The following is a 12,761-nucleotide window of genomic DNA, read 5'->3' on the forward strand; positions in this document are numbered from 1 at the left end:
CAAATTTTTATCGGGGTGTCATCGGAAGGTTATCGATTTGTTCTCAAATCTTATTGAATAATTACTGAAAAGTTAATGATATTTTATAAAAAGGATATTTATCAATTTGTTTAGCAATTTTTAGATTTGTTATCGGAGAGGTCCTAATTTGTTATCAGCGTATTCTGGAAAGTTGTCGATTAAGTTTTCAAAAATTTATTGATTTTTTATGAAAAATTTATCAATTTATTATCAAAGCATTACCAGTTGCTTACTGTCATGTTATCGGCTTGATTGCTTAACCCTCCGATAGATTGTGGCGTCTGACCAGACAAGAAGGCCTCATTTTCGTGAATAACTTTGCTGCTACTCATCCAATCATGAAAAGCTTTAATGACTTTTTAAAAGTTTATAGGCGGTCTTTATAATAACTCGGAAAACGATATTTTTTTCTTTTTATCTTATCTAAATTTTTCTGTTTTACTAAAGTAGATTATGTCATATTTTTGCGTTGTCGTCTGCCTAGACGAACATATTTTTAAGCCTATAATATCTCATAGTTCGTATTAATTTCAAAATTCGTCAATAAAAATACCAATCAGTGCAATCAGTTTTCTTCAAAATTTAAATGTTTGAGGATAAAATTCAAAGTGTCACATTTCGTCTGGCTAAAAGACAACGCTAATGTGTGCTGAATTTATTCACCGCTAATCGGAGGGTTAAAAAATCGGCAGATTCCTTAAAAAATATTTAATATAAAATCGATGACAAATATGTAGCATATGACAAGCCGATAAGAAACCATCAAGAAATCCATTAGTTCGCAACTACAAGCCGATTAGATACCGAAAAGTCTGAAATAATTAATGGTTATCGATAAAAGGCCGATTATAAAACCTTATGAGCTGTTTTCGTGGTTAAGTGACCTATGTTGCGGGTTAACTTCAAACCCTGGGTGAGCTCTAGTTAAGTTAGAAAATTATTCTCCAGACATACAGCTTTATGTTTACAAATCGAAATTCGCGAGCACTTGCTACTCACGAATTTTTTCCTATCTGCCAAATTAAACGAAGTCATACATATTTGCACATAAAATAATTTAAAGTGCGAACCTGGGTTATGTAACTCAAAAAATTGGAGGAAAACACTAAACTTTAAATTTCTTTTTACACGCATATCACATAATACAGTCGAATTCTGCAACATGCGACATACAAACGAACAATGGACTTGTAAAATGTCTGTTTAAATCTCAATTGGAGGCGCAAAAAAAAAAAAAAAAAAACAAAAAGATAAGCGAACTAAACCAGAAAAAAGCAGAGATACGCCTATGATTTACGCCAACAACAATAAAATCTTTACTGCAGGGATTGGTGCACGCGCGACAACGACAATACCAACTATTTTTGTTTTTACAACATCAATAAAAACATTGTTCTTATGCGACTATGTATATATATTAACATACATACAAATTCACAATTTTAGCGGAAAAAAATATAAATCGCCTTACAACAAATTTCTGGCTATTGGGCACTTCCGGCACATTTGCATGGGAATAAGTTTTGGGAGCATTTGGTTCCACTGGTGGTACACATAAGCACAGCTCCCGCAAATGATTTGTTGCCTTTTGATTTTAAGTAATTTTGGTCGGAGTTGAGTTCAAAATTCAAGAGATCTTCAAATTGAATTACTTGACCTGGATTTGCGTAGAGAATTAGAAAAGCTAAGTCATCAAAAGCTTAAGTGAAATCAGAAGTTAAAAACTTTTTGGAAGTTAAACGCGGGAAAAGCGGTAGTAACATGAAACTCGATATTCAGTAACTTACATAAAATAAAAATATATTAAAACAGCAGCTCAATGAAGATTTTATAGGACATTAAGACAAGAAATTGATTTCTCTGTTGATGTTCTCTTCAAACAAAGAATTGCACTCTCCACTTAATTTTAAAGATAAGCTACTATTTTCCAAGTTATACCGGATTTTCCTCATTGCACTTAATTACTCAATCACATAATATAATATATTATAGTGTCACAGAAAAATGAATGTAAGATGTAACTGGACTAAACATCACAGATAATATCCATTTGCTACTTGGACCCTGCGGATATAAAAAAAAACAGTGATCAGTGAAAACATGGGCGACCCCACGTGAAACAACTTTCTTCTAATTGAAAAAACGTATTTCTTAATTTTTGATATTGCTTTGCCCGGGAGTCGATTCCAAGGTCTTCGTTGTGGTAGGCTGAGCACGCTACCACCACACCACGGCGGCCGATGAGAGAAGCAATAATTTGAATTAAATAAAATATATCTTAGGCAAGTATATATGAACGTATGCTTTTAGTTAAACTATTTACAGATTTGTTATCAAAAAGTTATTGAATTTTTATCGGAGTATTAGATACCAATTTTTCATCGGTAGGTCATCGGAAATCGATAGATTTGTTACAGAAAATTAACGATTTACTATGGAAATGATATCGGGTTTAGTCAAAAAGTTGCCATAAAATTATCGATACTTTAACACAACATAATAACGTCGATATACTATCATACGTTTATCGATTTTTAATCGAAAACTTGGCGAAGTATTACCAAAAGTTATGGAAAAGTCGCCAATTTCTAATTAAAGTCTATCGATTTTTTAATGAAAAGATATAGATTTGTTATAAAAAAGATGTTTTTTTGATATCGAAAAGCTATCGATTTCTTATCGGAAAGATCCCAATTTGGTATCGGAGTGTTATCGATTTCTAAGCGGCGACTTATAAGTTTTTTATGGAATAGATAGCGATAAAATTTCAGAATGAAATCGGTGTTACATCTGTAATGCGTCGATAAAATTTCTATAATTTACCAAAGACACGGTCATGATAAGTCGATAACTCGAATATTGTACTTAGCTATCTATATAAAATGGATTTTTATTATTATTTGCTTTTATACTCAGCGTGCTTTGCACACAGAGTATATTAAATTTGATTGGATAACGGTTGGTTGTACAGGTATAAAGGAATCGAGGTAGATATAGACTTTTATATATCAAAATCATCAGTGTCGAAAAAAAATTTAATTGAGCCATGTCCGTCCGTCCGTCTGTCCGTCTGTCCTTCTGTCTGCCCGTTAACACGATAACTTGAGTAAATTTTGAAATATCTTCACCAAATTTGGTACACTAGTTTATTTGGACCCAGAATAGATTGGCATTTAAAATGAGCGAAATCGGATGAAAACCACGCCCACTTTTTATATATATAGCATTTTGGAAAACACAAAAAATAAATAATAAATCTAGAACGTTGAAATTTAACGTGTAGGCTGATATTGAGACTCTTGATAAAAATTAAAGATTTTTTTTTTAAATGGGCGTGGCGCCGCCCACTTGTGATAAAATCAATTTTAAAATATAATTAATCATAAATGAAAAATCGTTAAACCTATCATAACAAAATTCGGCAGAGATATTGCCTTTACTATAAGGAAAGCTTTGAAGAAAAATTAACGAAATCGGTTAAGGGCCACGCCCACTTTTATATAAAAGATATTTAAAAGGGTCGTTGACGAATAAAATAAGCTATATCTTTGCAAAAAAGGCTTTATATCAATGTTATTTTCTTACCCAAGTGGATTTATAACAATAAATAGGAAAAACTTCAAATTTGAAAAAGTCGGCGTGGCACCGCCCCTTTTATGACTAAGCAATTTTCTATGTTTCGGAAGCCATAACTCGAAGAAAAATTAACGTATCATAATAAAATTGGGTACACAGATTTTCTGCATGGCAGGAAATATTTCTAGATAGAATATAAGAGATCGGTTAAAGGCCACGCCCACTTTTTTTATAAAAGAATTATAAAAGGGTCGTAGGATAAAAAAATAAGCAATATCTTAGCGAAAAGGAGCTTTGTATCAATAGAATTTTACCTTTTAAATTGAATTATAACATTTAATTGGAAAACACTAAAATTTTTGAAAATGGGTGTGGCACCGCCCCTTTTATGACAATGCAATTTTCTTTGTTTCGGGAGCCATAAATCGAAGAAAAATAAACGGATCGTAAAAAAACCGGGCACACAAATTTTTCCTATAGTAGAAAATATTTCTAGTAAAAATGGACGGGATCGGCTAAAAACCACGGCAACTTATATATAAAACAAGTTTAAAAGGGTCGTATACTAGAATAATAAGCTCTAATTTAGCACAAAATTGTTTTTAATGAATGATATTTCACTTATCAAGTTTCATTGTAAGAGGAAATGGAGAGAATTTTTTTTTAACGGGCGGCGCCACGTGTTATGTAGAAAAGTAATTTATCTGAAATGAAATGTGCAATTGAAGCTCACGCTGAGTATATAATGTTCGGTTACACCCAAACTTAGTCACCCTTACTTGTTTTAATAACGTTTTCTTTCAAAAAGGCAACACTGAGTGCAATCAACTAAAATGGAATTTCATACAAATGTTTGCTGCCAAAGTTTCGCTACTAATACCGAAATTAGTTTTTAAAGCAAAGTTGGCACTGTTATTTATTTTCCTGCTTGCTCCGTCCTTTCAACATATTATGAACACCTTTTTTACGAGCGTTAACTACGTGCAGTCACACTCACTTTTTATGGGTCAACAAACAGTTGCTGTACAAGTATCTAACACCTTTGCCTCTAAAAACTTATTCCAATGCGTCACCAATTTAATTGTGCTTTCAGGTGTGTACTCACAACTTAACATTTGTCGTTATGGGGAACGTTTTTATTTTTGTAAATATTATGCAATATTCAGAGTTTTACAACGTGCCTCATATAAGTTTGTACGGAATGTGAGTAAATATGTATGTGCAATTGAAACCATGTGTGGGAACTTTTATGCGTACAAGTAAATATTTGCATTACCACTAGAAGCAAACTGGTGTGAAATCAGGTACGTCTGAAGAGAGGGCTGCCCATAGTGGAGGGTGGAGCCAGAATATCATCAGCAGCGTTTGGTGGCCATAATGTGATGTTGCAATTGCGCGTCTGTCTGGGATCAAACGGCTTGATATGTAAAAGTGCATGTTATACTCTCATCCACGCTCATCGGGTTGTAAGCTGGATTGAGACCCGCAACATAAGAAGACAACCCTTCCCCGATGACGACCCCTGCAAATGTTAAAAGGAATATGATTTGAGGGCATGCATCTGGAGGGTCCGTTTTCTTAATGGGTTTGGTGCAGATACCTGGCTGGTTGATGTCCTCTTGAAAGCAAAATCCGGCATCACCGCTACTCAAAAAATGCGATTGGCGAAGCAACGAAGGCATTTTCTATTTTCCCATGCAGAATATCTATGAAAAGATTTATCGCACTGTCCAATGATATGCCGCTAACAAAAATATCCGACATTTTCTTCAGTTTGATAAATCGAACAATGGATGGAATGGAAATTGTTAAATAATGCAAATACTTATAGTAAATAAAACACTGTTATAGCCCACTTATCTAATGGGCGCTTAGCCGTGTTAAAGTCTGTACATGCATCGTTTTCCACCTGGAACTTCCAGCGCAATGGTTGCCTCACTCTTTCTCTACTTCGGTGGGCGGGTTCCCTTAGGAATACATTCTAAACCGACGAATCCGTTGTGTTTTAATTTGCTGGACTATGTTTCTATCTGCGTAAGCACCGCACAGCTCATCATTAAATCATTTTCGGTACTCGCCGTCGGCAACACCCAGGGGTCCGTAAATCTTTCGAAGAACTTTTTTCTTAAATACTCCCAGAGCCGCCTCTTCTGATGTTGTCATAGTCCACGCTTCTGCACCATATAACAGTACGGTACCGCATGATTTTCGTTAGCTAAGCGAGGACTTTACTTTTCAATTTCCTATCTAGTTAGAAGTAGCATTTATTGGTAAGAGTGATTCTTCACTGGATTTCAGAACTAATGTTTTAGTTGTGCTAATGTCGGTTCCCAAATTATTGGCATACTATATAATAAATAAGTTAGCACTAAACGAACCACCCTGTTTATATACACTTTCCTTAGAGCAGCCAAAAGCATTTGTAGTTGCACAATATGAAGTTTGGCATAATTCGGCACATTTGTTGTTAAAGTATGAATTTACATATATGACTTTATGTAAATATGTATGTGTGCATTTAACTTTCTGTGCAATTGGCAACATGTTGACTTTTGAAAACTTTATTTGCTATCTTTTCATTTCTAGCACGTTTTGCGTACGAGTTGTTGCTTCTTGAGTCAGCTTCTTTGCTTAAATCAATTCGCTTATATAAAGATTCACTTATATATAATGTTTTAAAGAAGTATCAAAATTTAGAAAAAGTAAGTGAGAATATAAACTTTTTGAACGATTTTTGATTTTCCTTTATCAGCTGTTTAAGTAATTTTCCAGGGTAATGTTGTTTATCATATCCGCCTAATGCTCTTTCTCAATCAATCCATCAAATAATCAACTTAAATTAACTCTATGTACTTAATTTTTGTTATTATATACATACATTTTAGCCACCATATTCGTAAAAAATCAAAATGATTACCATACGACTGTCAGCCAGAAAAGCTCTGTCTTAAAAAACAAAATCAAAAACATGCTATTACACAAACGATCTATCTCAGAATTTGCTTGAAGAAGTCCATATCTCAGAATTAAATAAATGCCGCACAAACGCAACAGAAATTTAAGAAGATGAGACAACAAATAGCAACGAACACATGTACACAGCAGATAAGAGAGAGGACGACTTTACACACACTCATTTATAAAGCAGCAAAAAGTGCAGACAGGACACACATAGAAAACAATATGAAATATGAGCTGCAGCAGATGATAAAAGTAAATAAGAACTAATCGGGAAGGCTGTTCGTGAAAAGTCAAGACCCAAGGAGAAATAGGTGAACGAAATTACTGAGAGTTTAAAAACGCCGCAATCCAAATTATGGTGAACCAGTTTGATTTCAACACGCTTTAAGTTAGGTACGCGGATTCACTTAATTTTGAAGATCCTCTATCAGAGTAGTGCTAGGAATGAAGAGCTTTTTATATACAAAACATTTGAGTGTATTTATTCGACAATTCAGTGATTTGAACTATAAAGGAAAGCGCAGAATCATTGAGAGCGTTAAAAAATTCGTTACGGTAATGTCAAAGCATATTGAATTTAAGCTTAAACGAGACTTCTGTGAACGGAATCCTGAGATAAGACATTTTTGGAAAAGCCTCTTAAATTGGGCGTTATTTAAAAGTTTTCTGGGATAGGTCGACTTAAAAACGGAGCCAAAATAGGGTTATATTCTTCAATGCACTGCGACCTTTATTTAAATCTATTGATATTGACCTTTCAGCCTATTGCTATGCGTGGAGACTTTTGATGATTTAAATAATTCTTCAAACTTTCTACTCCATATCCCGAAGGGACTTAGAGTTACGTCACCTAGATGAGAGATCCTCTATTTTGCCAGAGTGACGCATTCGCAGAGAATGTGAGCTTAAGCTCACAAACAGAGGCTGAAACTGTTATTCCGTTTAAAATACAAGTCCTTGCAAAACTATTAATTTTGGACTTTAAATATATTTAGATGAAGATAAAAACTATTTTCGAATTTTTATTTTTTGAGTCCGATAGAACTAGTTAAACTCGGACTTTTAAAAATAAAAGTCCCGAAATAAAAGTTAAATCAAGGCTTTTATTTTTTAAGGCCGAAATAAAAGTCCTGCTTGATAACAAAGAAACGGCTTATCCGAAATAATTTTTTTTTATTTCATCGGACTAAAAAAATAAAAATACAGATTTTAATTTTATATGTAGACTTTTATGGAAAAAGTTCGAAAAATAAAAAGGATGCATGATTCGACATGATATTGCTATAGGGATACCTGGGAACTTAAATATTTTCACCTAGGACAATTTTTTGATCAGGACTTTCTCGACTCCGAAAAAAAAAATAATAATTATTTTCCGTCCCTGCTCACAAAAGCGACAGATTTGTGTGTCGGTTAGATTCAATTTACTTAGGTGATATCATAAACTACAGAATACCGTTTTGTTCCAAATGAGATTTCTGCCCTGGGAATTTAATTCAGTGTTGTCCGAACTGCCTTGTTTTCCAGTTCCTTTAAATTTTCCTAGTGTGTGCCTTTGTGAGTACGCAAAGGGCCTCTGAACTATTAAATGCTGCTATAGCACCCTGGTTGGCAAGGTAGCCTCCATTTTTATTACCTTGGTATCATAACCCTTGGAAATTGATAATAAGAAACCTTGTTTTTGACTGCCAGATCAAATTCCTATGCATCCGTGCACAAACTTAGTATTGTTGAAGACATGACACAAATTGCGTCCCCTCCGTCTGGCAACAACCGGCCAGTTCGGTCAAGCGCATGCAGTGCAGCTCATCTGTGTCTGCAACCAGCATCGTTCTCAATTGCATAATTTTGAGTTTCTATAAAAGTACCCGCCTTCACGCATCGATCGTGCCCGCTCGTTCGCTAAAGAAAATCGTTGATTTATCGTCCGCCCGCCGTCGCGCAGTGCTTTTCAATTATTTAGTTTTTACTACTTAAATTTAATTCCCTTGTTCATTAATTCTTTGGTTTATTTTATTTAATTGTAATAAATCATCTATCTGTTTAATTCAAACCCGTGTGCTCTATTTAATTGGAAAAAGGTGATAAGTGTAGTGATTTGAAAAAGTATAAATTGTGTAAGGCGGCAAGCTACGCAAAATTGACTGGCTGTCTAACATAATGGCGATACTTCTCGAGGATAAGCCTCTTCGTAGATATTCTCTACCGAAAACTCCGATTGCAGGGATTTCTGCCTCAAAAATAGTGGGATAGCATATCATTGGTATCGTTTGCTTGAAGATCGACTCAAATATGCCAGCTCCCGTTTTTCCGTCGTCAAATTATCATTCATCCGTGAATCATCACCTTGAGTTGGGGTCTTTATATGGAGTCGACGTACACTCGCACATAACTATTCACGCAAATAAACAAAGTGTAATTAATAGTTATTTGGAATGATAAGCCCATAAATATTTAACTATTTATAATTTGTATTATATTTCATTACTAATAAATTGAGGACATTAAATCTTTGCTTATATATTTATATTCAAGAGAGTACACATCCTACATCTACGTTTTGTTGTCTGTCGTTTATTTGCTGTAATTATGATCATGTGTTGATTGGTTTGTGAGAAAAGCAAAAAAAGTGTTTCCTATTTTCACCTTAAATAATATTTCCATAGTAGCAAGATATTTTTAGTTTTATCAATAAACCAAAACAAAATTCACTTGAATTTCGCATTCCAGTTACTTCAATAAATAAGTGATTTTAAATATATTGAAAATCGCAATTATCAAAATAAATTACGATTCGTTAGTTAAGAAAAAAATAATAATAATAAAAATTATGAGAAAATGTATTAGTATTGTGTGAGAATTGAATGTGAATTTTTGCGTTAATTCTTTCCAAGCAAATGTGGCAAATTGGTTTGCAAATCTTTTACTTAATCATTATTATTAACTGGAGCTTCACCAAATAGGTTCGGCCAATTTGGACATATAAATCGTTATAAATTACAAAGGTTACGACAAAGCCGAATTTTGGTGAAGACCTTTAGTTTACATAAAAAAAAAAAAAAAAGTAAGGAAGGCTAAGTTCGGGTGTAACCGAACATTACATACACAGCTTAGAGCTTTGGAGACAAAATAAGGGAAAATCACCATTTAGCAAAATGAACCTAGGGTAACCCTGGAATGTATTTGTATGACATGTGTATCAAATGGAAGGTATTAAAGAGTATTAAAGAGGGAGTGGGGCATAGTTCTAAAGGTGGACGCCATTTAGGGATATCGCCATAAAGGAGCAGGGCTGACTCTAGAATTTTTTTGTACGATACGAGTAACAAATAGGGGTGGACCAGGAGTGACTCTAGAATGTGTTTGTACGATATGGGTACCAAATTAAAAGTATTAATGAGGGTTTTAAAAGGGAGTAGCCCTTAGTTGTATATGTGAAAGCGTTTTCATGATATCGACCAAAATGTGGACCAGGGTGACCCAGACCATCATTTCATTTTTCGTAATTTTCGATATCGGAAAAGTGGGCGCGTTCATAGTCGGCTTTCGGCCATATTTTACACCAAGATAAAGTGCCTTCAGGTAAGTACGTGAACTAAGTTTAGTTAAGATATATCGTTTTTTGCGCAAGTTATCGTGTTAACGGCCGAGCGGAAGGACATACGGTCGACTGTGTATAAAAACTGGGCGTTGCTTCAACCAATTTGGCATTTTTCACACAAACAGTTATTGTCATAGAATCTATGTCTCTACCAAATTTCACAAGGATTGGTAAATTTTTGTTCGACTTATGGCATTAAAAGTATTCTAGACGAGTTTAATGAAAAAGGGCGGAGTTACGCCCATTCTGAAATTTTCTTTTATCTTTGTATCTTTATATCTTTTTGTTGCACCATATCATTACTGGAGTCGAATGTTGACATAATTTACTTTTATACTGTAAAAATATTAAATTTTTTGTTAAAATTTTACTTTAAAAAAATTTTTTTTAAGTGGGCGTGGTCGTTCTCCAATTTTGCTAATTTTTATTAAGAATACATACAGTAATGGGAGTAACGTTCCTGCCAAATTTCATCATGATATCTTCAACGACTGCCAAATTACAGCTTGCAAATCTTGTATATTACTTTCTTTTAAAAGTGGGTGGTGCCGCGCCTATTGTCCAACATTTTTCTAATTTTCAATTTTGCGTCATAAGGTCAACGCTCCTACCAAGTTTCATAGCTTTATCCATCTTTGGTAATGAATTATCGCACTTTTTCGGTTTTTCGAAATTTTCGATATCTAAAAAGTGGGCGTCGTTGTAGTCCGATTTCCTTCATTTTAAACAGCGATCTGAGATGAGCGCCCAGGAACCTACATACCAAATTTCACCGAGATACCTCAAAATTTACTCAAGTTATCGTGTTTACAGACGGACGGACGGACGGACATGGATAAATTAATTTCTTTTTTCACCCAGATCATTTTGATATATAGAATATATCTACAATATCTATCTCGATAAGTTTATGACGGTACGGATTACCGTTATGCGAACAAAGTTAATATACTCTGTGAGCTCTGCTCAGCTGAGTATAAAAATTTATATGTCCACATCTATCGCAATATAGATAAAAAAGGTATTTGAGGTCAAATGCCAAATTTCAGGTGTGTTTGTTTCTTTAAAATGTTAAATTTTATCAAAAAATCATTCAGTTCAAAATTGTGGATATCGAAATTCTCTAGAGAGGTGACCCTCATGGTTTTTTTTGTGAGTGTTACCAAGGTGGAAATGAAGGGAAAATGAAAGCTATTCATGGAAGACACGCATATGCTCTGGAAAATGCAGAAGTGGAAAAATCAGCATCCAATGAGATGTTAAGTCACTCTGGTATTTACGGTGAAACCGAGGGGTTCATGCAGGCCATCCAGGACCAGGTTATTGCAACAAGGAACCACTGCAAATATGTAATGCGAGCTCCTATTGAAAATCATAATTGTAGACGATGTCAAAAACATCCAAAACAATTCACCATATAACCGGTGCATGTGTTACATTGGCGGCTACCGAATATTTAACAAGGCATAACCAGGTAGCAAAGATCGGTCATCATACACTAGCTCTGCGTTATGATCTAATTACAGCGGAATGCCCATACTACACATATACCCCAGAGGCAACGCTAGAAAACAGCGCTTTCAAAATGTATTGGGACCGGTCTATTCTGACAGATCGTACCATGCCACATAACCGACCTGATATAACGATCGTAAATAAGCAGGAGAATTGGGTTTACATAATAGACATAGGTGTTCCAAATACACACCACCTACAGGAGTTCTATGCGGAGAAGCTCAGAAAATATCAAAGTCTGGCACTAAAGTCTGAACAAAACAGAGTCGAAATAATTCCCATTATAATATCCTCAACTGGGGTTATCCCAAAATCACTAAACTGTAGCCTTGAGAAACTTCAACTCACCGAAAAGCGACGAGCGATAAAGAAGGCTGTGATTTTATCGACAAGTTCTATAATTAGGAAATTCTTAAGCATACACTAATCTGCGATGATTTATATAAATTTAAAAACCTGATACATATGTATTTATTTATAGAAATCTTACCAATAGCTGTATAACCAAACCAATGTAACTAGTTATTATTATTAAATAGCACTAAGTATTTTGTTGTTTATAACCGATATTTAATGTAAACCTTCAAAGGAGAAAATTTTAAGTAAATAAAAAAATAAAATAAAACAAAATAAAATAAAATAAAAGAAAGGAAAGGAAAGAAAAGAAAGGAAAGAAAAGGAAAGGAAAGGAAAGGAAAGGGAAGGAAAGGAAAGTAAAGGAAAGTAGAGGAAAGGAAAACGTAGAGAAGAAAAGAAGAAAAGAAAAGAAAAGAAAAGAAAAGAACAGAAAAGAAAAGAAAAGAAAAGAAAAGAAAAGAAAAGAAAAGAAAAGAAAAGAAAAGAAAAGAAAAGAAAATAAAAGAAAAGAGAAGAAAAGAAAAGAAAATAAAAGAAGTAGAAAGTTAAGGAAAGCAAAAGTGAAGTGCCATTCGTGGTGGGTAAATTTCAAGCACTTGGAGAACTCTAGTTTTTAATAATCACCCGACAAGTATGAGTTACATATTTTAAACTACGGTGGCTGACACAAAGTAAACAAAATATTTAAAATTCAGGGAATGGTTGCGCCTTCAAATTTCAAGGATATAAT

The 12,761-nt window shown here is 34.1% G+C and overlaps 1 protein-coding gene across 7 annotated transcripts in view; it reads left to right on the top strand.

Moving 5' to 3' along the window:
• dpr13 (defective proboscis extension response 13) overlaps positions 1-12,761 on the top strand; it is a 345,469-nt gene that overhangs the window by 253,549 nt on the left and 79,159 nt on the right. The gene's annotated exons all lie outside the window — the stretch shown is intronic.

The sequence above is a fragment of the Eurosta solidaginis genome, chromosome 3, assembly GCF_040869045.1.
Source record: "Eurosta solidaginis isolate ZX-2024a chromosome 3, ASM4086904v1, whole genome shotgun sequence".
Classification (NCBI taxonomy): Eukaryota; Metazoa; Arthropoda; class Insecta; order Diptera; family Tephritidae; genus Eurosta; species Eurosta solidaginis.